Source organism: Austrofundulus limnaeus, unplaced genomic scaffold (assembly GCF_001266775.1).
Source record: "Austrofundulus limnaeus strain Quisiro unplaced genomic scaffold, Austrofundulus_limnaeus-1.0 Scaffold40, whole genome shotgun sequence".
Classification (NCBI taxonomy): Eukaryota; Metazoa; Chordata; class Actinopteri; order Cyprinodontiformes; family Rivulidae; genus Austrofundulus; species Austrofundulus limnaeus.
Genome location: NW_013952442.1, coordinates 2,140,727 through 2,145,825, shown reverse-complemented (window position 1 = coordinate 2,145,825; position 5,099 = coordinate 2,140,727).

Sequence of the window (5,099 nt, the reverse complement as noted above, 5' to 3'; positions counted from 1 at the left end):
GTGTGTGTGTGTGTGTGTGTGTGTGTGTGTGTGTGTGTGTGTGCCTCCCTGGATGTGACCATGATTGTCCCTGGCATCTCTGTGTTTTTTCTAGAAATTGTTTATTGTGACAAAATTCTAATTAAGATTTTTCAAGCAACAATCAGTCTTCAGAAGTCACACAAATATCGTGTCAAAATACATTTAAAACCATGGGAAAAAAATCCCATAGGTCTGAGCTGTACTTGAAACTTTGTGAGATTTGGTTATAAGAAAATCAGGTATGCAATAATTTGCTGTGGACCAGTAAAAAAAAAAAAAGTGAAAAAGTTGTTAGATAAAAAATAAAGACGGACGAGTTTAAAGAGTATATAGAATATTGTGACAGTTACTATCTAAAAATGATACAGGAAACTTTATAAAACATCAAAAAGCATGTGAGCAATTCTTTAGGTATTGCTTTAAATGAAGAATTTATTAATTTCTTGACATGGGGCAAGTCAAAACACAGATTTCATCTCTTTTTAAATGTTTTGAGGGGATTTGAAAAAGACAGTATGTGCAAGTGAATCTTGGATCATGATCAAGAAGAAAAATGTTAATGGAAAAGTGGTCTGAAGTCTCAACAAACCAATGCCAAAGACTGGTGTAAAATTATTCAAAACACCCACAAGATGTTATTTCTACTAAAGAAGGGTCTACAGGCTTCTCATACCAATAATAAACTTACATCCACATTGTTTCATTTTCAAGATGAATATTTCAGATAAACCTTTAATATTACTGAATATTTTGGTGTGTAAATGCTCAAACATTTAAGTTTTTTTTTATTAATTAATTTAGTTTTTATGTAATCCTTATCATCTGTAAATGTTGTTCCAAAAGGGTGATTATTGTTTTGCCTTTGTTAAATTGCAGTCATTTCCTTGGATATGAATTAGGATGCATTTTTCCCTACATCTTTAAAGAAAAAAATCCTGATTAACCTCTAACCAATATAATTTCTTATTCATTTGTCACAAATTAAGTTCTCATGATATAAAAATGTTAAACTTAAAAATTACACTAAGAACAATTCTCAAGCCAGCAGTGATTCAAATGAAAAAAAAAAAGCTCAATCTGAGTAATCGTTTAGTGAAACATAGCACACAACAAATGTTAAATATCTTCCCAAAGCATTTTGTGACTCCACAAGTTCCAAAAACTTACTATGGAAAGTAACAAAACATTAAAACAAAAATTTGCAAGCTGTTAAATTAACATTCAACATCAAAATGAGGAAGGAAGGTTGCAGTTTTTGCAGGCACAACAATAAAAGTTAGATGTTTTATTTTTAACTGCAGTCTCTAGATTCTTAGTTACTTTACAGACATTAATGCTGCAGCTATTACCAAATTGTTAATAATAAAACCACTAATATTAACATAAGATGTCCAGCATGTTTAACGTTTTGCTCTTTTAGTCACCAAGGTTAAATTGACAATTTGAAAATCTTTTGTAAATTACTGTCTATTAAAAATATTTACTTTGTCATGCTTCTCGGCATTTTTAGCCACCACTTTGGGCTGATTAACATCCATGAATGTCACCTGGTCTTCCTCATATCAATACCACCAAATAGCATTTTGCTCCCCTTTTACTGAAGGAGGTTGTGAAAGCTATTTTTCAGATATATATGCCTTGTTTTTTTCTGGTTTTCCACTTACAGCCACAGCTCAGGATTGTTCACGAACATCTTGCTGCACTGCTGGATAATGCAAACAACCTATATTCCACATTCCACTCTTTCTTTATGCACACATTGTTGGAGTATTTAAGCTTCTAGATTGGGAAAATAATAATACGTTGCTGCACACGATGTGAAACTTGAAGAGTATGTAGAGCTGAAAGTGAGGAGGCCTTAACCAAAGCAGTGGCTATCAGGTGATCACTTGACAAGGTTCAAGTTGTTGGGTATTCCATGAAGAGGCAGGGGGGCCACGGCTAACAGGACCACTTCTGGTGGTGGCAGCTATAAGTATAGCAAGCAATTAGAGGATCATAGCTCACATTGACTTGAGTGTGAAATGATATCTGTGGAGAGATAAAACGAGGTAATCTTACCGTTATCACAGGGTCATCTCAGGAAGAAATTGATCTAGAGGAGTCTTGTTAACAYAAAGTAGGAAATTTTGACTTTTAATAATCCTCAAGCTGTTTGATGCTTCCGTTGTCTGACTAAAAGAAGCAAAAAATAAAAAGAATCTCACTGGAACTTTAATATTTATCAATCAAGTCAAAGTGAAACAGGTGTTGCATTTCAGAATGACATTTTTTTACGTCAGTTCTGAGTGTCAGATYATCAGCAGTGGCCCCTCAGAGTCGTCGCTGACACTTCTCTGGCCTTCGTGTTAGGGTTTCCTCTGAAACTGATGGCCCCTATTGATCTGAGGACAGCTCATCCCACCCACCCTCTTCTCCCCCTCCCCCCTTCACATCATGCTCAGCGAGATAAACGCTCGCCAGGCATGAAAAGTTGCAAGCCAAAAGTTTGAGCTGAAGAAAAGAGAAGAAGAAAAGACAAAAAATTGAGGAAGTTTAAGCTGTGGAGCCCTTCCCCTGAAGGCAAGCTGGCCTGCCATCTGTGCAGGCTCTCTAGCCATAGCCACCACCCCTGGAAGAGCCAGGGAGGGAGGGAAGGATGGAGCAAAACGAGTGAAAAACAGACTGGGGAAATGAGAGAGGAAGGAGTTGTTGAGAAATTGGGAAATTAATAAACGGACAAAGAAAAAAAGAAAAAAGGAGCTACATTAAATGAAGCAGCATCAATCTTGACTGCCATGTCCTACACCGACCTTTGAAGCAGTCATCTAAGCCCAAGCACTTCTGAAGACGACGACATAACCTCTCCCTTCAGGGCGAGAAAAGAGAACCCACTACAGCCTTGAGCATGAAAGGCAGCTGACAAGCAGACAAGAGCTTTGCTTTCCTGCCACTGACACTGAGTCCACTTTTTAACCAAAAAGGATCCCAGTTTTGTTTCCTTTTTTTTTCTTTACTCCCCTTTCCTGGGAAAATCTGCCAGAGCTTATCCATCGAAGCCAACACATGAACTTTCAATCAGGGATTAGCCGGATTTTCCAATGTGGATCTTCTTTTGTGAATTTGGCCAGCATTGCCTGTGTCGTTGGCAAAGGGAACGTAAATAGAATATGATCCCTGGGCCAAGGGATTGCCTCGCTTATTTCAAAGAAAGACTTCAAAAACGGGGCCCACTTAGTCTGCTCTATGAGTGTGATGTTTTTTTGTGGTTTTGAAGTGTGTCTTCCATATCGGACCACCAAAAAACTCCAATACGACATGGACATTTGCTACTCTTGTCCAGAAAGGGGAAAAGATGAGAAAGAAAATGAGACAATGTGGTTTTAAAGAGCAAGGGAAGAAAAAAACAAATCCCCAAAAAATATCACTTTTGTCAATAAGGTGTCAGAATCTAAACTTTACTATAAGAGTGAGTTTAACTGCTTGAACTCCCTCCCTTCCATCCGACCCTACTATCTCCGTTTTTTCACCCTCCTCTGTTCTACCGCTATTGTCCCCTGAGCTGACGTCCAGTCTTCGCAGATCTAGATGCTAATCCTAGCTTACCGTACTGTCAGCCCAGATAAGAGAGGCCCCACTGTAGAACAGCCGTGTGTGTGACTCCTGTAGACTCCAGTGCTCTATCAGACCACTCCATGTGGCCGAGGGCCACCACCGAAGTTGGACCGCAGGTCCTTTCGAATGAGGGGTTTACAGGAAGAAACACTTTGGCTTGCATATGCCATGAACATCTACACAGAAACACACGCACACAGACGCTAACACTGAGCTGCAAAGACCTAAAGAAAAAAAAAACTCTGATACAGCAGCTACCCGAGAAGATTTAAACTTCCACATGGACTGAAGTTTTATCTTAAAAAGGAACAATAGGCAAATATGCCACCCAATTGAGCATTGTGTTTGTTCTTTAAATGTCAGAATGAAAATCCCTCCGACTTTGAAGAAGATAGGGCTTTAATCAGCCAGCTAGAGCTGTTGCATCTGTCATTCACTGCTTGGCTTGGCCACGGCATGAGACTTAACAGACAGTGTTTACTCAAATGCAAGCAAAAAAGATTATCAATAACTTTATTCTCTCTTTTCCCTGCTCAGTCTCTCTGTCCATTTGGTGGGGACGGACAGAGAGTGAAGGGCTACAATAAAACAGGTCTGGCTTAGTGATTACACAAATGCACATTCTGTGTAGGCGCTGTTATCAACTTTGAATGGCACATTTATTCACTGGCTTCTGTCAAATCTGTCTTTTTCTTTTTTTAAAGTACAAGAGAAGAGAGGGGGAAAAAAACAGAAAATTCAGATGAGGAATATTTGTGTAAGGTCACAGAAACAATAGAAAAATGTCTCCACCTGCAGTTTTCACATAGTGACAGACAGCAAGCATGGGGTTAAAGACACCAAAAACAGAAACTAGGGACAAGGCAGCATAATGAGTTATAATGTTTTTGGCTTTGTTTGGTCTCTTTTTTTTTTCTAAATGGCATGAAGATCTGTGTCACACACACAAAAAAAATCCGGTCTGTTCAAACTAAATAGTTGCTTGTATTTGTGTTTTACTACATGCATGTGTGATAAAGTGTGTTGGTGTGTGTGTGCAGTTTTGTTTTTTGAACAGCTTACTAGTCAGTACAGTAAAAGTCTTATTTTGTGTGAGAGTTTGTGTCTGAGAGGGAAATGTGGGCACGGTGTGAGCTGCTCCAGCTCACTTAGGGTTTGAAGGTGCGCTGTTTGTGTTTGTGTGTGTGCGTATATGTGGGTGTTATCTGTTTACACGAATACATTACTGGAAAACAAAGTCTCTATGAAATAAATGTACCCAAAATTCATTCGGATGGTACTAAATCTGAGTTTAAGGTTTCATCAAAGTTTGTTTTTCGGGGCAAATGTTTTAAGGAAAACATGTGTAAATCGATGAATGTCTTCACTAAGACGAGAGAGAGAGAGAGAGAGAGAGAGAGAGAGAGAGAGAGAGAGGACAGTAGAGACGGTGAGGACAGTAGAAACAGTGAGGACAGTAGAAACAGTGAGGACAGTAGAAACAG